This window comes from Lissotriton helveticus, chromosome 4_1 (assembly GCF_964261635.1).
Source record: "Lissotriton helveticus chromosome 4_1, aLisHel1.1, whole genome shotgun sequence".
NCBI classification, from domain to species: domain Eukaryota; kingdom Metazoa; phylum Chordata; class Amphibia; order Caudata; family Salamandridae; genus Lissotriton; species Lissotriton helveticus.
In genome coordinates this window covers 1,770,781,703-1,770,806,121 of record NC_136063.1, presented here as the reverse complement: position 1 = coordinate 1,770,806,121, position 24,419 = coordinate 1,770,781,703, and positions in this window count along the sequence as shown.

Below are 24,419 nucleotides of genomic sequence, written 5' to 3'. Positions count from 1 at the left end.
AACAATGACTTGACCTCTACACAATAACCCTTAACAGTACACTATGATCTTCAAAAGAGAAACATGTGGTCAGAAATGTAAGGATATTACCAAATGTAACTTAGGGACAAGTTACAAAGGGATTCCCTAAAATTTTAAACCCATTTAAGGAGTGGTGATCTGCACCATGAATGGGGTGAGAAGTGACTATTTCATGGCACGCTGCCCTGGAAGTTTGGGAGTGCCCCCAAAACATATATAATTTAGGTGGGCATTACAAAACTACTCTTTGACTGGTAACAATTCACCATTGACGGTAGTAACTCTCCTTCCAGTGTATTTAAAGAGAATCATTGCCTCCAGATTTCCTTGAAGTGTAGGGGAAGGGCTGACTCCATGGTGGAAAATCTCTGCACCATGGAGCAAATATATAAAAAAAAGAAACGTTGTCTTTGCACCTAGAATCTTATTACCATGTGGGGAATTCTTCCATGTGGAGAATACCGAAAAACTGGAATAGGATACCTCAGGAAAATTATCTACCTGCCCTTACCAACAATACACCTGTAAGTGTAGATCTGACACAGCTTACCTGGCATATCCCTAGTAATATTGATGAATAGTAAAAAGTAGGAAAAGTATGTTTAGGCAGAGGTCAAGATTCCTGTCAATACTTTACCTAATGTTTTTGTTGAATTGATTCCTATATCAATCAGTGCTGAAAGTCTATCTAGCACACCTTATGGTTGTATGATAGAGGCATGCATGGCTAAAACACGCGTGCCTGTAGTAAGCAGCCCGAACCACAAATGCATTTTAACCATACATTCCTTTAGCATGCATGCCTTTACCATGCAATTTCATGGTAAAGGCATAAATGGCAAAGGGGTATGCGTGGCTAAGGTTGCTACTACTGTGACATACCGACACCCACCCTAAGCTACAAACGCCCTACCTCCCACCCGCCCTGAAGTCTAAAAACCTTCCCTGAAAATTACCCATTTCCCCTTCCCTCCCACCCCGTGCAGTCCTTATCCCTTAACATACATTATTCTGGCCCCCTACCACCCACGCTGTCCCTTCAACTACCCCAACCCCTTCCATGGCCCTTAAGCCTAAAACCCTATCCCCAAAATTTAAAAAAAACTGTCCCGTCGCCCTAAGTCCTAAAAACTGCCCCACCCTCTCCATCGCCCTAAAAACTACTGCAACTACCCACTCCTACTCCTTCCACTGCCCTTAGGTCTAAAACTCTAACCCTAATTTAAAAACCTTCCCCAACTCTACCCAGCCCTAGAAACTACTACATTATCCCCTAAGCCCCAAAAACTACCCGACCACGACAGCTCTAAATACTACCCCGATCTCCCAGCCATGAAAACTACCCTGAATCCCCCCAAAGTATGAAAACTACCCCTACCCTCCCCAGCCCTCCCTCAAAACTACCTCCCTCAGGCTAGCCCCACTTACCTCACTGCATTGTCTGGCTCTCTCCTTGGCGAGGTCCTCCTGCTTCTGCCAAGCAGCATCCAGAAGGTAGACCGCGTACTGCCTTAACCACGCATATGCATGATTAAGGCATATGCATGGTTAAGGCAAGCTTGGTTACGCTTGTGATGTCGGAACACGTGTGGCTGAGGCTGCAGTGTTCAGAGTGTTTCTCCACCCTATAGCACACCATAACACACTTATTAAAACCACTTAACTCAATATCAAATTAAATTATACCACTTCAAACTATACCACATCAGAAGTAAGCACATTTCACTGCCGAACATATCGCACTACAATTTACTGTCCCACATGCCGTTCAGCAAAATTGGCTATATTTTTCCACAAAGTATATAACATTACTCAGTATCTAAATTGAGAGAATGTTGCAGCACTTGATGCCACAGTATGAAACACATTTTAGGCCCTTATTACTAAATCAAAGTCAGTTCTAAATATGGTACACAAACATGTGCACTTTATTTAAGCCTGAAATTCACAAAGTGAATCTTGAGGGGGGTAAATCCTCATTGTGTTGAGGATCTGTCAGGAGTGCACATATCTTTGCAGCCATAAAATGGTTTCCTTTGGAGGTTTAGGAAGGTCCAAATCCATGTATATATCGGCATTTCCAAACCCCTCTATGACCCCTTTACACTTTGAAACTAGTCACATAATCTGGAGTCACACCCTTCCAGCATGGTAAAAGAAATTGATCACCCGCAAAGTTTCTGCAGACATAGTGGAATTGCATTCTCCAGAAGGAAAAATATTTCCAATTGAATAAATGTGCATTTGCACATGGGATCTCTGCAGAATATTCCGCTATAGAGAACTTTGCACAGCGAGGATAGGATCAGACTTGAAAAGTCAGCTGACCTTCCAAGGAGTATGCTTGAAAACGTGCAGTTGGTACAGCTTTCCAGGCATCCCATTAGAATGTTGGTGAACAGCAAAATTAAGAAAAGTACATTATGTTGGAGGCAAATATCTCCCTCCTTACTTTTCCTGTTCTTTTTATGAATATGGCCCTATCTCAACACATTACTCCCACCACACACACAACTTATGGAACAGTAAATCAGAGAGACAAATAGAAGCATACCCATCAACATTCTGTCACAACATTATATGTATTTTTAGAGTTTTATATAGCGCAAACTAGACCCGAAGATATCAGGTATCAGAGTACTTTACATGAGCACTAGTTGCATTACAGACAGACACATTCATTTTTGTTGGGCACGGTGAGATTAAGAGATTTGCCCAGAATCACAGAATGTTGAGTGTCGTTGCCGAGGCTCGAACCCGGTTCCTCAGCTTTGAGGTCAACCGCTCTAGCCGTAAGGCTACATCCTCTCACCCTTATACCATCTGCATTCCTATTACATATTACATTCATTCACCATATACATTCCTATTACATGTTTTACGTAGTGCTGCCTTGATAGTATTTGGCATTAGCCTCCATATCTGCCATAAGACCAAAAATCTGCTTTACCAAATCCCCATTATTTCGGTGCCAGGGGACAAGAAGAGATGTGTGTAGCAAGGCTTATGAAAACTGGAGGACTAAGACCTTTGTCCTCAGACGTTTGATCCTGCTTATTAGGTTTATGATGTCTACTATGAAACCTGGATACATTGCTTAAATTGACCAAAGGCACAGGAAAATGCAAAGAGTGGGAAGAACAGATTCTAACTCTTAATTATACCATAAGAAAAAATGTTAGCAGTCGTATGGGATGCAGAGTAGATTTGTACCACCCATATGAGTGACTTTAAAAGTATTTCTTTTAGATTCTATTACAGATCTGAACCCTGATCAAGGTTAAAATAAATCTTTCTTGGCATGTATTAAAGGTTACTTTTGAAATTAGCGATGTCTCTATAAATAATTCACTAAAACTTGCAGGATATTGGTGCACTTTGATTTAAAGTAGGCATGCTTAACAATTAGTTTGGTATCTTTACAGAGGATTTTTCCTGCATAGAGTATGATAGCATCTCCTATGGTAAGAGCCTGCCTGTGAAAAATAATCATATTTTCTTATCAGCCTAAGAAAAATACATAGAGATGTTCTGTGTGCCATTTTAATATTGAAAAAAACATATTCAAGTGCTGAACATAGATTTGTAAACCTGTAAAGACAATGTTCCATTGATGTCTCTGCCTATGAGCCCGGACATTATTAATCTGGTTCTGCTAAGTTCTCATCCTTTCAATGGCAGTAACAAGCAATTTAGTAAGCAATGCAAAGAACTCCCTTATACAAAACGTTAGGCCTGGGCCTACTCTCAGGTAGGGTCGAAGGAATAATCAATGGCTATTTATCTTAGAATGTGCGAACAGGGTGGGGGTAGGAAAGGCAGGTGACACTCACAGTTGTAGCTTTCAGAGTATTAAACGTCCAGCGTATCATGTTCATGTAATAGAAAGAACTAGTATCAGGGGTGCCTTTGGAGCTGTTCTGCTCAAAGGCAACCACTCTCCGCTACCAACAGGAGGGTGCCTGAAGCAGCCAGGATTGGTATTTAAGGGAAGTAGCTTCATCTAATTAGGAAAGCCTTAAATGGGAAGTCTGAGCTCCACCCACAGTTCTTGTGGTTCTGCTATTTTGAAAATACATCTTCCAAAGCCAGTTTCCTAGGATAGTTTACCAGAAAACAACAGGAAGACATGCTTAATAAGTAGTCTTTTTTGGGTGTGTTCAATTTTGCTCAGGATTTACATAGCCATCAATCACTGACTAGTGAGAGTTATGAGAAATGATTCCACCAGCTCAAGAGAACACAACTGAACTTAGGAGAAATCAGAGGAGGAAAACTGTGTCAACTTACTTTGTGCTATTTGCTTGGAAAAAGAATGATGGTATCCTACTTCTCCTTCTACACTTGATATGGGAGGGGTCTTGGGGGTCAGATCAGCTTGTTCCTGCAGCCTTTGGGACTTCTGAATAGAAGGGTTATTCGGGGAAGAACGGCTTGAAAAGTTGAAAAAGGGCTGGACTTAGCTGGAAAGTAAGCCAAACTGAGTGGTTTAACCTGCTTCTGAATGCTGAACATGGGGAAATTTGTGAACTAGGCAAAGTGTTTTAATCTTTGGTCACTCTTGGACTGGGAGCTAGTAAGTTGCAATGAAAGAATGTGTGATATGGTTATTATGTTTCAGTATAAGTATGAGTAGCAAAGTTCTGAATTATTGTAGCTTCAAGAAGCTTTTTTTGGAGGCCAGGGTACATGATGTTGCTGATCAGTAAATGGAATAGGATTACTGTAATGAGTGAGTATAGAATGAAGACACCAAAACTGAAGAAACACAGTTTCTTTTTTTTTTGTAGAGTTATATCTAGCGTGAACTAGACCTGAAGATATCGGGTATCAGAGAGCTTTACATGAGCATCAGTTTCGTTACACACTAACACAGTTGGTGACAGTATTTACTTTGTGGGAAATAATAAGATGATCAAAGGAGACTCTTGAGCTGTGGACTTTGGTTGAAGGACAGAATAGAGCAATGAAGGATTCTTGGCACCAAGAGATCGAGAAGATGAATTTATGGTGGCTAGGAAAATTGTTTCAGTTTTGTGATTAATAAGACAAAACTGGACATGTTTTGAAGCATCACGAATTATACTTGCAGTCAAAGCATTATTATCCTCAAATTTGAGATGTATCTCGGTGTTATGAGTGCTCATTTGGTATCCAAACGTGTTGGTGTTTAATAGCTTATACAGTGGCATTATATAAATATGGAAAAGATTCCGAACTGAGAATGTTGCAGTGTTGGAGAGCACCAACAATGTTTTGTGTAATATGGTCTGATTTGTAGTGTTGAATGCTGCTGACAGGTCTACTAGTATAAGGACACATGCATAACCCATGTCTCTGGTGCTGATAACATCCTTTCACATGCTGGAAAGTAGTTTAAAATTCAAGGTAGGGAACAAACAGAGATTGGAAATCATTTAATTAGGCATTAGTCTAAAGATGATTGAAAAATTGTGTTGAGAGGAATGCGATTAGTCCATTGGCAGTGCATAGTAGACTAAAGATAGATCTGTTGTTAGAACACAACTCAAAATTATCCTCTTTGTTTTAAAGAGACAGGTAGCATTGGTATGCTTCAGTTTTTGAGGGAAATTTCCAAAGGCAGGTGAAGTTAGTGATTATTGACTCTAGTACTGGAAGGAAAAATTAGTTATTTTATCATTGCAGATGTTTGTGAAGGGGCAGATTTCTTAAATAATGATAAAATCGTGGATTCCTTTGTCAATGATGTTGGTGAGAACTCCATAAAAGGCAATGGAGTGATGCATTAAGTCTGTTGTTGAGGAGATGGTTAGATCCAATGAGCAGGATTTAATCTAAGGGGGATGATTTTTTTTTTTAGAAGGACATTGGTTTGTTTCAGAGGGTGGAGGCATTGGAGAAGAGGCAGTCCAAATTAGCAGTTCCTTTGAGACCTATTAAAGTTCCTTTAAGCATTTTTTTATTTCTATTATCCAATATAGAAAGTAGCTCTTCTTAACAATCTTAGTGGCATGTATAACCACAGGTATGCATTTGGCAGACTGAAAAATCATCTTAAAGTTGTTTTTAATCCAACAGCGTAGATGTTTAAAAAGCTTGATAATTGTACCAATATACCCTACCCTAAGGTTTCATTTATCAGCTTGCCTACATATATATCTAGATCCTGTAACTCAGTGAATGATGAAATGGTTGAATTATTGTGAGTAATTTCTCTCATGCATATGTTTTTTGCAAGGAGGAATTAATAAAAAAATTAAGTGCCTGTGCTCCGGTTTTCAACATGGCTAAATTGGCTTATTAATGATTGGTATGTTTAACTTGCCTTTAAGTCCTTAGTCGATGGTGTTGAAATTATAGCCAGAGCCTGGAAATGAAATGCCACTGTGCACTGCAGCACTTATTATGCCACCCAATACAGTGACAGTGCAAACATGGTCAAATGCCAACCTTCTGTAGTCTGATTCCTGAAGTGCAAAACCTGCAGAGCAACCTGTCAAAATAACCCTTTTGAGAGATAAAGCCTTCCTTTTAAATATTACCTTGTCATCACTATGTTTGCCTTGTAGCCCCAAAGACATGGTGCATAGAATTTAATAGTGTAAGTAGAAAATTACTATTACCCTATGTGCCTACAGTGACGAGGCCCAAAAACTACTTTCAATAGGTAGCAGGTAGAAATAATTAAACTCCTATTATTATTACTCTTATTCAGGGAGAGCAAAGTTGTCATGTTTTATGGTTGTCAGAAACTAAATCCCTTCTTGTCTATCCAGGGAGGTTAAACTCCTCCTCGCTTATTCAAGGAAGTTTCTAGTGAACTCTGAGCTAGCTGGCAAAAAAACTTAAGTCTAATATAGTCAGTAGAGACCTAGTTAACCTCAGTCCTACGTCTACACTACTGAAGATATTATTCCAATGCGCAGAGCCTATTGGGACTATAGGAACTACACTACATGGCGCCCAACGTTTGGTAGGCGATAAATCTAACGCAAGACGTTAGAGTAACTCAGTCGTGCTTTTTCACACAGACCCTTTTTTCCCGTAAATACTCCAAAGACGTCTGGAGTGGGTCAAAGGTTAAAATCTGCCGGAACTTAGTAGGAAGAGATTTCTATGTATAGTTTTTGGTTTATTCAACGTTGAAGGATACAGTGTTCCAAAATATTGTGCACCTAATCTTTGTTTCCTTGAAACTTGATCTGCAACAAAAAACCTTCCTGTCAGTAAAATGTCAGACGATGAAGAAGAAAGGGAGGCAGCTAGAATAGCAGCTCAACTCCTAGTGGATGACACCAGTCTCCTGCAGACTGACCCGGAAGCAATACTCATCCCGGTCAACATAAGAAAAACTATAACTATTAAACTTATAGAAAATGGACTAACATCGAGAGGTGGTAGAGTCATATTCGTAATTGAGGCACATGAATATCGGCTGACAGAGGTATTCTATTCATGGATAAACTTCCCAGCAGCAAACGCTGTTACACGTGAGTTCCACTATTACAAGATAGAGGAACCTCCGGATGAGTACACTCCTTTCGAGGAGGTGGAAATCCCATTAAAATACCAAGAGCACCTGCTCTGGTTCAAAGGCGCCCTAAAACTAATAATCACATCACCAGGCTCAGTCCATTAGGTAGACCATGAGCCGGTTCTAGCCAGCTACACACCACATCCAGACATTGAAAAAATGTCAAGTGAAGAACTCTTAGTTAAAATAAAAGAATTAACACAGGCATATAGAGAGTTGGTTCAAATGGCAACCGAGGATATAACTTTCCTCCAGAAATTTAAAGAAACAGATATAGCAGAACAACCATTTGAACTTGCCAGAATCATAGAAAAATCCTATGAGGAACTAGGAAGAGATAGTTAGGGTGGGAAACCAGTAAATCCCCAACTAACTGAAAATCCTGAAAAGATATTTATTAAAAATAATCTAAACACTCCAAAAAAGGGCTGGGATGGAAATAAACAATCCAATCCCAAAGAAAAAAGATTCCAGTCCACAGGAAGGTCTCCTCGGCGGAGAGAAAGATCTCGGGACCAAGGACACAAGTCTCCCCAGAGGGAGCCCTCTGAGAAAAGATACAACCTTAGAAATAGGGATAATTTGAAGAAACCTGATAGATATCAAGATATTGATACACGTCCCTCTCGATCTTTGTAGACTTCCTCGCAGGAAATCGAAAAGAAGAGGACGGTCAGAACACAGGGAAGAGCACGTCAAGTTTAAAGACAAGAAACCTGCTCATCAAAGTAAAAAATTACAATTCCCCAAAAAGAAGGTAGCCAGTATTAAAATAATCAAACATGCCGAGGATCCTGAGGACACAGCTGAAAAACGGAGAGTGGGCTCAGACAATGCTAGACAGCGCAGCAGAAGTGAGCATAGCTCGCAAGATCCTGATGAATCATCTGGAGACAGTGGACACGAATGAATACATTCAGGTGGAAACTGCAGATACCAGAGTTAGCAAACCTCATAAAATATACGAAATAACATTATGTATAGAGGGAGACTAGGAAAATAAGGGGTCTATTTTGGGATAACCTCTCCAAAGGCTATGACATCCTTTTAGCTGAAAAAGACTGGCCACCAGAGTTTGTCAGAGAGTGCCCTCATGGCGAAGAAATGATTATGCCTGCCTTCTCAAATCACATTTCAATTCATAAAAAATATACACTTGCAAGAAAGTGGGCAGTAGCCCAAGCACCTGCATTGTATAAAAACCATGTTGGATGGGATGAGGACTCTCCTCCTCACAAAATCCAGTTAAAATGTCAACCAACTGCACAGAGGCAGTACCCAATTAAGCAAGAAGCTAAAAAACAGGTCAGGGAGATCTTAGATCAACTTGAATACCAGGGGGTGATTGAAACTTGCACCTCACAAATGAACAATCCTTTGTTTCCTGTCTCCAAGCCAGACGATTCATATCGTCTAGTTTTGGACTACAGACATCTAAACTCATGTTGCAAAACTTTTGCAGTACAAAACTCACATAGTGCAGCACTAATGAATAACATCGTGCGCAAAAAATACAAAACAACATTAGAAATCTCTAATGGATTCTTTTGTCAAAACATAGCACCTGAAAGCAGGTATTTGACCGCTTTCTCAATAATGGGCTCGCAGAAATAATTCTGTCGACTCCCACAGGGGTTCAAGAACAGCCCAGGACTATTCTCAGCAAGAGTAACAGAGTTACTACAAATGTATGATGATGAGGCATTATCTTATGTCGATGACATCTATCTAGCAGATGATGACTTGGATACTCACTTGAAAAGAGTGAACACCATAATACTTGGGTTCGCAGCAGAGGGTTACAAATTCAACTTTAAAAAGTCACGAATTGCCCATCTAACTGTCCTGTTTTTAGGATATGAATTATCAAGTGAAGGCAAAAGCCTGGCATACAATTTCTTAGAGAAATGTGCTGTAATCCAAGCACCAAGAACGCTGAAAAACTTACAATCAATTCTAGGTTTCCTGAATTTCGGAAGAACTTAAATTCTACATTATGCAGAGAAGGTTAAACCTCTCTATGAACTAATAAAACCAGATTTTAAAACAATCAATTGGACTCAAAAACACACAGAAATTTTGAGATCATTGCAAACAGACATGTTAGCTAAAACAAAATTGCAAACACGCGATACCACACGCAACCTTGTGATCTGGGTCATCCCAGGAAAATGCCGATTCACATACCTAACCTCTAATGAGGGAGAAACGGTACCAATAGCATACAAATCATATTTGTACACAAAAGCCGAAATGAAATTTAGGTCAACTGAAAAAATTCTAACCGCGGTTCAGACTGCGGTAGCAAAAGACAGAGCCCTAGCACAAGGTAAACGAATAATCATCATTACACCAGTACCAGCTCTAAAAGCGGTAACAAAGGCAAGCATTCAAAATGCCAAAGCGCTACATCCTAGATGGATACAATGGGTTAATTCTCTTGCTGCAACAGACGTGGTCTACGAATTTGATCCTAATTTAAAAACACAAGAATTTCTCCAATAAGAATTTGAATGTCCTCTGCCGACCGAAATCTTGCCTCTTGAACACTACGGCTGTATAATATATACAGACGGATCAGCACAGCCCGCAGTTGGGGGTAAACAAGCTTACAGTGCTGCGTGCGCGATTGTTAAAGGTCGTTGGCACGAAGAAAAATTGAGACCACTGGTCCCTAAAACACAATCTCTAGGAGATTGTACAGCTCAGCGAGCTGAACTACTAGCATTTAAGATGGCGCTTGAAAATACTGATCGTGAATTCCCCACACTCATAGTGTGCGATTCATATTATTGCGTTCAGTCTTATAATGAATACTTGCAGAATTGGGTTCTAAATGGTTTCAAAGATGCGAAGGGTGGCACAATCAGGCATAAAACGCTTTGGGAACAAGTAGTTCTTTTACAAAAGGAACTACAAAAGACTCACGTGATACATACACTGAGTCATCAACGTGATGGTGTTCACGTTGCAGGGAATTCATTGGCTGATGAGGCCGCGAAGGCAGCTGTGCAAACGGCTTCCGTAGCTGCTATCACCCGGTCAAAAACAAAAATAGACAGCGAGATATTGCAAGCTGTCAGCGCTACAGTAATAAATGCGATAAAAACACTCCCGAAAGGCTTTCCAGTAAAGTACTCATACATAACTGATGCGAATAACATTCCATTTGCTCGAATCCCTGGAGTGGGGGATAGGGCAATTCCAAACATGGAACATAGGTTAGGACTAATTATAGCGGCACACGAAGGGCTCGCCTTTGCACACGCTGGTGTCTCGGCCACAGTATCATTATTAAAACATAGATGCTGGTGGCCACAAATGAGAAGACAAGCTAGGAACTATGTTCTAGGTTGTGAAATATGCCATAAAATGAAAGTTTCGACAGTGAAAAGACCAGCACAGACGCCCCTTCTGATCTCAGATAAACCATTAGCATGTGTTTACCTGGACCACTGTGGTCCCTTACAAAGGGATGGCAACTATAAATACATCATGGTCGCAGTGGACTCCTGCACGAGATTCATTTGGATGTGGCCCCAGCGCTCGGCTGACGCCAGAACGGTTATAAAAGATTTGTGAGTCTTTATCGGCACATATGCAATTGGCATGCTACACTCTGACCAGGGTCCTGCTTTTAGTTCTCGAGCTTATAAAGAGGCCATGACCAGCATGGGCATTGCATTGCGGTATTCTTGTCACTTCCATCATGAGGGAAACGGGATTGTGGAAAGAATAAACCGAGACATAAAGCAATCTATAACGGCAAAGGTATTAGGTTCGGGGGTTGGGTGGATCAAACATTTAATAAGTGTCCAACGTAGTCTTAACAATCTGCCAATAAATTCTCTAAAAGGTTTCAGTCCGTACGAACTATTGTTCGGGACTAGAATGCATATCCAGGACCTCGATAGTCAGACTTCAGTGGTAGAAGGAAAATGCTTTGATATCAAAGATCGTTTGGCTATTTTACAGGACTTAAATGAAACAAGAAAAGACCTGAGCAACATAAAGTTGAAACAACAGCCAACAGCCACTGAAGAGAAACCACCTGTCCCAGCAAGGCCTGTCTGGATTCCAAAGATTGGGGATCTGGTCAGAGTGAAAATCGCTGTGAAGAAGGAATTTGGGCCTTCTTACAGAAAAGCAGTACCTGTCTTAGCTGTCAACGGAACAAGATCAGTTGTACTACCGCCCCTTGCTAGTAAAAAGGAGAACCGAGTTGTATCCATCGACCTGGTTAAACCACAATCATGTGGCCAATAATAAGTAGTAGGCCAAGTGGACTCCCAAGGAATAGCAGAACACCAAAGTTTGCTACAAATCGAGAGGTTCAAACTGAGAGACTAATCACATTTGATAAACCTACAGTGAATCAACGAGGACTATGCAACAAAGCCATGGAACTTATGCCTCTTAAAACCCAAATTGCAACAATTCATCAAGAAACACCTGTCTACAACGATGTAGCCACAGACTATGCTAATGAAACAAAGAAAAATCCAGAAGCAATTCCAACAATTGACAGAACTGCATCAGGCTGCTTCATCAATTTCGATGACTTTTCTGAGGATCCGAGCGAACAGCCAACAACAACAAAAACTTTTAAAGACAAAACTAACAAACTCTTTCATCAACTACAAGAAACCTATCTGATTTCCCCATGGATTGAATTTTGGGTGGTGCTAGGTGTACTTTTCCTCCTGCTTTGGCTCATCATGGTGCTATGCTTGGGACACTTCATTGAGGGAAAATATATTACAATGGACACAGCAAGCCAGAATATCAACCTGGTCCTAAAGCCACACAAGTCTTCACACATCGAGAAAAGAGAACTTTCTTCAGTAAACTTCAAAGCCAATCCGATACCCGGTGGGGTAGCATGGGACAAAACAGATTACGAAATATATGGCCCGGTCGAGCTCTTGAAGTATTCTCATCAATTTAAGGTTTCATTAAATGACTTTGTGAAACCGAGCACATTCTCTGATGATTGGGACTTTGAAAGTATTAATGATATGATGTCAGACTTAGTTATGTCAGCAAAATTTACAGAACATGATTATTTACAAGGTTCATCAAATTATGAACAGATGTACTGCTACAATCACTATGCTAAACATTATTTGCATAAATGTGCTCAACCTAGAAATGTTTTAAATTATAATCAATGGGAACATTGTGCAACTCCACCAAAAGGTAGTTCAAAAATATTTTATGAGAAATTCCCATACTTCTCAGGGTTTAACACAAGTGAAGCAGAAACGTTTTATTTCAAACTGTTAAATAAGACAGGAATGAAAACCATGCTGACAAATACAAAATTAATCTATTCAGAAACATTTTTTGAAAAAATGAATACATTTGGTTTTGATTTTTGGAAAAATAACATTGAAACAAAAAACATCTGGGGTACCAAAGATTGGCAAGTCCAAGGTATAGAATCATTATTCAGAGCCTGCATGATCCCAGAACAAATCATATTTTTGAATGACACAATTCAACAAACGACCTATACAGACTTATACAAACCGTCTATTCCAAAGCCAACACCTGACAGTAATAGCACTACAGATGTTGAGATAGACGTATCCCATATTTTAAACCAAAACAGAACACATCCTGATTGGAAAAATGGTTGATCTCGCCCACAGACACAAATAACTGTCAAGATAGATTCCTGAACAAAATACAGGGGTTCAAATTGACCAGGCCAGACCCTAGATACTCCCAGAGACAACATCCAGGGATAGTAACAACATACAGTGTAGGAAAACTCTGCCTTGAATGCCTACAGACATCCACACTGGCAGAAATTAAGCAACAATTAACTTTACTTAAAGAAGGTGCGGACTTGCGTGATTTCATTATGGGACCACGCAAACAGCGTCAAAAACGTTTCATAGCGGCCTCTATATATGCAGCTTATACCGAAGCTTGGAAAGAAACTCAAATTGAAACAGCAAAGAAAATACGGGAAATTGACCGTATTCATTTGGAAAAATCACTTTCTGTTGTGGACAATGGGTTAATGACTCTGTCTTCCAGAATATATTCACTGGACAGTATTGTATCATCTGCAATCAATATAATAGAGCAGGACTTACTAATGTTACAACATGGTCAGTCCCAATTGCGTTCTATTGTACAGCTTGGCTGGACGTTACAAAATCTGCGTTCAGGCTATGTGCCTTGGCGTTTAATCAACACAACGTCACTGTTCTCTATCTTTAACCTTACTGATATACAAATCAGCTTGGCACAAAAAGGAGCAGAGTATACAATTCTGAGCATTGAAAAACTTGAGAGATTACCATTGACAATGTCAGAACGACCTGTCATCGAATGGATAATACACGGAATCATAACTATTCCGATAACAACTTTCCAATTTCGATACTGCCAAAAGTATATACAGGCAGGCCAGTATGAAAGGTTGGGTAAAGGATACATTAAGTCATCATGGAAATTACCTTACACACACACATGTTATAGTGAAAAAGGACAGAATGTATTTCTTAGTGGTGATAATTGTGAAAAATCACTAAGTGGTATACTTCTGTGTCAGGGTATAAATCTACATGGGGCCTGTGAGGGGACTTCAAATAACCTTTCATGTCACCAGCTTGGCACACCTGCAACTCGAATAGAGCCATTCTTTAGACGGCTTTCGAACGGGAGCTACATTCTAATTGTGGACCACAGATGTTGTGGCCTGATGCCAGGAAAAGCTTATCTTCTAAGCGTTTCGTCCATGGTCACTTGTTGTATGCAAGTATTGTATCCGAACGACACTCCAGACAGGGAGGGAAAAATTTGGCCCAGTTTGAAAATCTCTTCTATTCACATTGATACTTTAAGCAGAATGAAGTCTGTTCTTCTACAGACGCCTGTGCCCTTGACGTCATCAAAAGAAATGTATGATCTCCAGGTTGCAAGGACAACAACAGAGATACATGCACTATTATCAACAAATTGCCCCTTACATTTTGCAGAAATGCTAAACCAAATCTTAAACATTTCAGATACGAATGGTATCCAGAGTGTATTTAAGACAATTTTTTCGGGACTGTTGACACCGTTTAAAGCAGTCCTGGTCATCTTTCATAATTTTGTCCATTCGATCTTTGGCGGCCTTCCACTCCTGTTGGGACTCGTAGCAGGCATTTTATTTTTGATACTCCTGCTTCGTTATGGCAAGCCATGTCACAGACAAGACTCCAGCAACAATGGAAGAAATGATCCTAGCTATACGCTATCGGGACCGCATAACTAAAGTCCTTGGATTAGCCCGGCTAAGAGATCTGAATATGACCTGGTTTCTTTCATTCAGACCCATCTGGCAGAACTGTATCTTACGTGTGCTAAGATGTATGCTATGCGGAGATGAATGCGTGTTGGACGTCTGTCTTACACTACAATCAGAAGTACCATTAGATACAGATACTTTGCTAAGTCCTGTAACGGCTCATGCATCGTGTTGTCCCCAGCGGTTACCCATCCTGATGACGGCATTCGTTGAGACTTCACCACTGCGATTAAAGGGTAGTGAAGTGCAAGATGAGAGCAGCATCAACCAGGTACGACCTTCTGTGAGCAATGCTGATCAATACATTGATGATAGCAATCATTCTCACGACTGCACAGTTGCGGCATTTTACAACTTGGTCGAACTTTCACCTGAAGCGGTAAACTGCTTTTTTGAAAGACTGTCTGAAATGATGTTCTCCCCTGAACAAAAAGAATAACTTTTAAGCAAACGAGCACTCAGCGTTCCCTGAACTCTGAATTTGGCCTTCAGCTTTGAAAAACAAAAGCTTCTTGAAATAATTGGAACTGTTTTGGCTTCTTCCCCTGAAAAACGAAATTAATTTTTCTCCCGATTCCAAAATATTTACTTTTTTTTTGGCACTCATCCTCTGCTTAAAGTAGAACTATTCTTAGAGAACAGAGCTTCTATTTTTAGGAACTCTAGAGACAATATATTACCTCAGCCTCTAGCATATTTACAAATAACTGTATTTATATGTGATGAAATGGTCTCGCACTTTTCTTTTCTGTATTAAAAGCCATTTCATGTGTAATTTTCGCAAAATCATTCCGCTGATATATATGCATCCTATTTTATGAATGATTACTCTGCTTGAAATACTGTACCTATACTCATTTTTCGTGTATTTCGCATATGCCATTTCAGATGCAAAAAATTTATTTTGGGGTGGATCGGTATACACATGCACCGTTAGATATGTTTACTATTGCTTAGTTTAGTAATTATGGACATGAATTCGTGTAGTGGGTGTAGTGTGTTTATCTAGGTACCTGAATCGATATTCCTATTCTTTGCCCTTGTGTGGTTATAAATCAATAATATCCCTACAACGGCATAGGAACCCTTTTCATAATTCAGTCATAGCGCATGCTGTCACATTAAGCAAGCCTATTCCTCCAGCCCCCTAGAAAGCACACCGAGTTCTTAAACAAATCCAAGCCTCCAGCAACCTGGGAAATCCCCGCTGCCGTTGTTTTGATTTTGTCCAAGAACTCATGTAAAACACTGTAAGAACGACCAGTTCTTAGTGACATCTTTATTGACGTCTTATGTCCAGCCTTACGTCAAACCCGGCACCTTTCAGGTATATATATACCAACGTTGCCTTAAGCAAACACACGGTGGTGATGAATCTGGAGCAGCTACTACTTGCTCGAGAGCCCAGCTGATGCGAGAGTCCACGGACGCTGCCCCTCCCTTTTGACGCGCTGAGAAAGACGCTGTCTTTTCTCTTGCCGAGAAATCCAGCCTCCGGCGTTTCCAGCTTACCCTTGCGGGTGACTGGGATACCGAGTCCTGAGAGAGAGATACCAGCCCTCCTGCCTTCTAATACCCAGGTACTGAACTGACTAAACCCTTACAGAGAATTCTTGAGTCAGATTCTTGGCAAAACAAACTTAACTTAAACTGCTACTTACTTACTCCTTCCCACGTATTAGGCTTAGGTCAGGAAGGCGTAGTTAGAAGCACCAGTTGAGTACGATTAGTCAATGTATATATGTATGTATCTATTTTATCCATTTTAAAGTATCATATGGCTAAGAAACCATATCAATGCTTTTACAGTATTATTTCATAATCCTGCTTTTACTGTATGCACTTTACTTACCTATAAGTATTTCAATTGTAGCAATTTATTTCTCTTGTATGAGGAAAGAGACTGCTCAATGAATAACACCTTTTATTGAAAACGCCCGTTTCTCTTTTTCTCTGCAATCTGGTGAAACTAAGTACGCACTTGCTGACTGAGTGAAATAGCTGTCTTTTGTTTTCACACGACTCTAGAGATATACTCTTATTCAGGGAGAGCAAAGTTGTCATGTTTTATGGTTGTCAGAAACTAAATCCCTTCTTGTCTATCCAGGGAGGTTAAACTCCTCCTCGCTTATTCAAGAAAGTGTCTAGTGAACTCTGAGCTAGCTAGCAAAAAAAACTTAAGTCTAATATAGTCAGTAGAAACCTAGTTAACCTCAGTCCTACGTCTACACTATTGAAGATATTATTCCAATGCGCAGAGCCTATTGGGACTATAGGAACTACACTACAAACTCAGGTAATCTCCCAAACAGCTCCCCAGAGCCTTAAGGGGGTGTAATGTTCGAGCTGTACAAATAGATATTAATACTATTATTAGTAAAAGAATATTGCTTTTATTAAGCACTTCATCTCTACTAAAAAAAAAAAAAAATCTGGGAGTTTTGATGGATGACTCCTTGTCATTTAGGCCACAAATCAATGCTCTGTCTTCTTCCACTCATTATGTTCTCAAAACTATCCGGAAAGTTCTGCCATTTCTGCCAGTAGAACACAAGAAGACAGTAGTGACCGGGCTTGTTTTGTCACGGTTAGATTACTGCAATGCTCTACTACTGAATGCCCAGCAGGGACTTTTAGATAAACTTCAAATCCTGCAGAATGCAGCCGCACGCTTGATTACGGGCACCCCCAAGTTTGCCTCAGTTTCTCAGGACCTAGTAAAACTCCATTGGTTGCCAGTCCGTAAGAGAATCATGTTTAAATCACTCTGCATGATATTCACGGCGTTGCACGGCATGGGCCCCCAATGCATGTTCCCTCTTTTCCAGTGGTACAAGCCAGTACGTACTCTAAGATCAGCCGAGCAGGGGCTAGCCGTAGTCCCGAGAGTAAGGAAAGCCCGCTGGGGTCTATCCCTGGGAGCCGCCAAGGCGTGGAACGCGTTGCCCCCCAGCCTCAGACAGATTCCTGATCTCCTTAAATTTAGCAAAGCACTCAAAACCCTGCTCTTTACCCGCTAAACACCTCCATCCATACCCGCTAGTGATCATTCAGCGCCAGGACACCTCTGGCTAGCAGCGCGCTATAAAAATGTCAAAAATAAGTAAATAAAATACTATAATAGTGTTCTAACTGGATGTGCTGAGGGCCACACTAGATAGCGAGGTTGTCAGCCAGAGAGATTAATATGCTAGATGTGTTGGCTTTGTAAATGATGCAGCTGGCTTTAAGATGGTGCATGCCAGCAAGAGGAGCCAGTAGACTGTGTTCAGCATGGAAATGATTTGATCACATTTCTTCAGGCTCTAGATGCGTCTTGCCGTGGCATGTATGGAAAATATCTGTTGGATAAAACATTCATTGCCTAAGGCTATTATACTGTGTTAATACCAATAACAAGTTCCAATGACAACTATGTTGCAGGTTGTGATACCTCAAATATTTATAAACATTTTTCAAAAGACGATTACGTTCAAATCTTTGACATTTGTCAATTAAAATGAGAAGGAACTAATGTGATAGTAAGAGAAGTTTCTTTGAAATTAGAAACACAAATTGATGATGACCTGCTTGAGTGTCCTGCACCTTGATCATTTTCTGAAAAGGAGAAATAGGTGCAAGGATTTAAGATGGAAATGCAGTGCAGAGACCTTAAACATGGAAAATACTTATTTTTGAAAATGTAGGTGAAACAAACGTAGGTAAAGAAATATAAGCTTACACTTAATGTGTAACCGGGTATGCCTCTAATGGCTGAACTGTTAGTGTATAAGATTTTAATCTAAATGAACTACAGGAAAGCAAAAAAAAGAGGTCTGTCAACTTAAGCAAAAACCTTGGCAGGAAGTAGAGTCTCCATTTCTTCTAGAGTGCCAGGTGGGTGTTCTGTCTATTTTTCATTTTCCACAGTTGATGGAATCTGTCAGCAGAACAAATGGTATGTGACAATGCGATAGCATCTCACTAATTGAGGCATCAGGGAAGGGCCATTTTCGGTCAAATGTTACACTGCGATTCAATATTGAAGGTTGATTTTATTCCAGTTTAAGCCGCGTACTCCAGGGCCCAGTGCTCCTCTGCCTTGTTGGGCCTGATAAGCCTCGATACATTCACAGTGCAGGTGCTGTTTAGTGTTTACGAAGGACATAGCAGCCAAATTCCGTACATGAATAAAGATGATTTCTCTCACGGAACATCTCCTGCACTCTACTAAACCTCAACTGATACCATTGCATTTCGTTTCAATTAAAAAGCAGGATTACAAGGGTAGATATTTCAACTGTGACTCATCAAAATAAAGTGGACTAAAATGCCATTTGTATGAGTAAACTGACAAAACAATTCCATTAACCATTTGACCCGGAATTTCTTGAACTGGGATTTACCCATAGTCAGCCGCTGCCCGTGGAGGCAGTTCCGTGGGGCAGGCAGGCGGGGCAGGGGGTAGTAAACACCAGAATATGGATGATTGCAGGTAAGTAAACAATCAAATAAAAAAAACGAATTTCATTGCATGCCCTGCATCGCAAAATGCGATGCAGGGCACGCTATGAAATTCGCTTTATAAATGTAATTGTTTACTTACCTCCAGTCATCCATATTCCAGTGTTTACCACCCCCCACCCTGCCCCTCCCCCACCCCGCCTGCCTGCCCCACGGAACTCCATCCATGTGCCGCAGCTGCCCATAGTGTTCTAGATTCCATGCATCCACTCTTACCCTTCGGGAAGACTGGAACACTGAAGTGAATGTTGCAGTGCTACGGTAAGTTATAGTTTATCCAATGAAAATTTAAATGATTAGTGCGGCGGTATGTTACCACCTTTGCACTGTAAGGTACTGGTTTTAACTTTAAGCCTAACAGGCTTAACAAGATGTCTGTTTTTCACTTCAAACTTGCACCATTTTTTTAACCACTTCGATGAGGTGCACATTTCCCTGCCATGTGGGCAAATATTACGAATGCCCCCAGCCGTCCGACGCACATGCCCACCGTGACGTCAGACGGCCGGGGCCCGACCGACACACGGAAGAGGCTGTGTGTAATTAGGAACTAAATATTAAAAAAAACAATAAAACTAAGTAAAACATGCAAAACTGTATAACTTAAATGTTAGACCTGACAGACTTAGGGTGATCTTCCTCCAACATTTTGCCTGCTTCCCTCTATTTTTCTGGCCTCTATTTTGCTGGCTTTAGGACTCTACCACAGCTAACCTAAGGTACCTGTGCTCTTGCCCCTAAACATGGTAACATTTCTTTGCAGCTAATTGGCATATCAAATTTACTTATAAGTCCCTGTTAGCGTGCACTACATGTGCCCAGGGCCTGTAAATTAAATGCTACTAGTGGGCCTGCAGCACTAATGCCACTTACTCTAGCCATGGCTCAGGTCTGCCATTGCAGAGCCTGTATGTGCAGTTTACGCTGCCACTTAGACCTGGCAATAAACCTCTTTACCAGGTCTAAACCTTCCTTTATTATACATTTAAGTTACCCCTAATGTAGGCATACAGGACAGGGTGCCATTTATTTAAAAGGCAGGACATGTACTTTTAAGTTTTACGCCTTGGTAGTGAACAATTCTGTAGTATTCACTGTTCTGTGCCTCCCAGGCACCTGTAGTTAGAACCTTTGTACTTGTATGTTCCATGCTCTGTGTGAGAATGTTGCCTTCTGGCAGTTGGAAGCTGTTCCTGCTCCTCTGTCGCTGTGCTTTTCCTAAGCTGAATAAACCAAGACTACAAGCTATCTTATTGTGCTGTCTCCATAATTACTACAAATTTGTTGGCGACGATGCTGCTTAGGAGAAGGTAAAAGAACCCGCCTTACCTCGTTTCTCCTCGTACTCCTGTGGAAAAAGCACCGTGGACCGAGTGCACACGAAGGCCGACCATTTCAAAACCATTATCTTCAAGCCGACGACGACTGATCCCAAGATAAGTGTCTCAACTTTACTCTATGCGCGTTTTAACTTCAATTAAGGCGAAAGTATATTTTAATTGAGGGCTCAGAACGTCCAGCTCGAGCGTTTGTCTGCGTGCGCTACTTCCCGCGTCATCAGTTCCTGCGCGAGCGTGTAGTTTCCAGCGTTACCACGCTCTGTTCTTGCACGTCTGTTGCCAAAGCAACCTTCTGACGCGCGCACAAGCAGCGAAACGCATCTCCATGACAACCTCGCTGCGTCTGAACCGCTCTTGAGCCTGTTCGCTCCCCGCTCTGTCTTCTCCTGCTCTTACGCGAGAAGGATTATTAAAATTGTGACTTGGTCCAGAATGTGACTTGGTGCCATCTACAAAAAAAAAAAAAAAAAAAAAGGAGAACTCATTCTTTATAAAACATTACGGGGTGGTTGTGTGATTTAAACCCCTACACGTCATCACCATCTAATGGTGAATGGAACAGTTACGTGGTCTTTGACTACAAGAGTGTGTGAAGGATTATTCAAAAAGTGTGTGAAGGAAAATTCGATTTTTTACACACTCAACTTTTCTACACAGCGACAGAGTTAGTCAAATTAAAAAAAAAAAAAAAAAAACTGCATTTCAGTCAGTATGCAATCGGTCTCTCCTCCTCCTCCCTTCCTGGAGACCCCAGGAAATCCTCCCATAATCTGGAGAAAATGGTTTGATGCTTTTGAGACCTATTTGGGGGCTATAGGCGCGTCAAGATATCGTGCAGAACGGAAAAAATGTCTGTTATTACACTCTTTGGGTTTTGAGGGCAGAGAAATCTTCAAACACTTACCCCCCTTGGTGAGGAACAATGCAGAAGAGGACGTAGATGAATATACCGAGACAAGGTTGAGACTTGAATTGCGTTTTGATGTCAAGCCTAGTCTTGTTGTAATAAGACACAAATTCTTCAAAAGGGAACAACTACCAGGGGAGGATGTTGAGACCTACGTTTCTAGTCTTAGACAACTAAGTGCTGAATGCGAATTTGAAGGTTTTAGGGAACAATTGATTAGAGACCAGTATGTTTGTAAGTGCTCTGACAAGTCTATTCAACAGAAGCTACTAACTTTGGGAAATCCTACTCTTGAAGAGACTATTCGTATGGCCAAGAGTATAGAACTGTCAAAAAAAGAAGTAAAGGAACTTGAAAAGAAATGTGACGAAGGTGTTTCCATTGTCAGAACCAAGGAGAACAAGGAGAATAAAGGAGCTTTTGGTCAACAACGTCTTGATAGAAACAATGTTCCTGGTTCACAGCGTTTTGAGAGAAATGCTTTTTCTAGGAGTGACATTTGCTACAGATGTGGAAATCCTTCTCATAACAAAAATAACAAGTTCTGCCCTGCCAGGAACTCTACCTGTCGGAACTGTGGAAAGTTTGGCCATTTTGCAAAGATATGTCAAGTCTCTAAACAGGGAAATTCTACTTTCAGCAACAGGTCCCAGAGTCTGAGTACTGTCAATACAGTTGGGAATCTCTCAGAGTCCTATGGAAGTACTGGTGATGAATCTGACTCTATGAACACCATCCAAGACGACCTTAGGGACATGGTTGTGGTGGTACGGGATGATGGTGTCATTATCGGGGATCCTTCTGATTGTGTTGATCCTTATGAAGATTTTGGTGTGGGTGACAAGATAATCACCTTGTTAGTAGATTCAGGCGCTAGAGTAACTATGATCACACAAGAACTGTTCGATGTGACTTGGCCTGAAAGGAACCTCCTACCACCTGACAGAACTCCTGTTTCTTATGAAGGGCGTAGGATAGCTCTCCTTGGTTTTTTTGAAGACATTATTCAGTTCAGGGGAAGGAGGATTTTGGGTAAAGTCTATGTCTCACTAAAAGGCCTTAACATTTTGGGGTGGTTCCACCAGGGATTGTTTAAGATGATCCTTAGACCTGGTTCTAAAGAACAGATTAGTATCGAGGAATCCTGTGACAACGTTGAGAGTTTGGCAGTCATTGTCTCAAATGACTATGTCGAGAAATTGATCTCTAAATTCCCCACTGTTTTCGGGAATAGCCTTGGCATCATTAAGGGTTTTAACCATGAGATTAGAGTTAAAGATGGTGCTATCCCTATAAAACACAAGGTCAGGAGTGTTCCTTTCAGCGTGAGGGATGATTTGGAAAAAGAGTTGATGGGGTTATGCAAGAAAGGTGTCATAGAACCTATTGAGTCGTCTTTGTGGTTGTCTCCTCTTGTTGTCGCCAGGAAAAGGAATGGGGATTTGCGCGTCTGTGTGGATTTGCGCAGTCTCAACAAAAACATCTGGATTGATTCACACCCCTTACCAAAAATCACAGACTTGCTGTCTCTTACCAGAGTGGTTCACAAAGTTAGATTTGGCCTCCGCATACCACCAGGTGGTGTTGAGTCAATCTTCTAGACATCTGACTGCGTTTGTCTCACCTTTTGGCAGCTTCCAATACTGCAGGATGCCTTTTGGCCTTGCGTCGGCGGCTGCAGTTTTCCAAAGGTTAATGAGTCAGATGTTTAGAGACACTCCTGGAGTAATTGTTTTCCAGGATGATGTTTTGATTTTTGGCGAAAACAAGGTGGATCATGACTTTTCTTTGAATCAGGTTCTAGAAATCATGCAGGAAAAAGGGATTGTATTAAAGAAAGAGAAATGTGTTTTCTTAAAGGAAAAAATGGAATTCCTAGGCCATGTTGTTTCACATGAAGGTGTGGAACCACGCCCTGGTCTGGTGAAAGCCATTGTTGATGCTTCGCCTCCTGTTGATAAATCTAGCTTAAAGTCTTTCATTGGACTCAGTGAATTTTACTCAAGATTTATCAAAGATTATGCGTCAAAAGTTCAACCCTTGACTAACATGTTAAAAAAAAATGTGCCTTTTGTCTGGGATAAAAACTGCCAAGAAATTTTCAAGTGGATCAAGTTACAATTAGTTGGGGACAGCATCCTCAAACCTTTTGATCCCAACAAAGAAAGTGTTGTGACTGTGGATGCGAGTGGGTTTGGACTTGGGGCTGTTCTCACTCAGAGGAATGGGCAGATCGATAACACAATTGCATATGCTTCAAGGGTTTTGCGTGGGGCTGAGGTGAACTTCTCCGTCATTGAGAAGGAGCTTTTAGCTTGCTGGTGGGCAGTCAGGAAGTTTAATCCTTATCTCTGGGGTAGTCATTTCACGATTCGCACGGATCATAATCCTTTAGTTTCTATCTTGTCTGGAGTAAAGATTAAAGAGCACACCCCTAGGATTGCTAGGTTGTCCACAAAGCTCCTTCAGTATGATTTTGAGGTTGTTTATCTGCCAGGTTCGAAGAATGTCAGAGCTGACTATTTTTCTCGGTTCCCTTTAGCTGATAATGATTCTGAGGCTGAAAAGGAAGATGATCTTGAGGATTGTTTTGTTGCGGCTTCGGATCTTGAAGGTATGTGTGCTATCAGTGAAGTTGAGTGGAAGAGGGAGTTATTGAAGGATGCGGTACTCCTTCAGGTTGTGAATTATCTGAAGTCTGGGTGGCCTAAGGAAAAGAATGTTTCTGGTCTTTTCCAAACCTTTGTCAAAGTTGCTGACGAACTCACTGTTGAAGATGGCATTCTCATGCGGTGTGGTAGGCTTATTCCCCCTGAGAGTTTG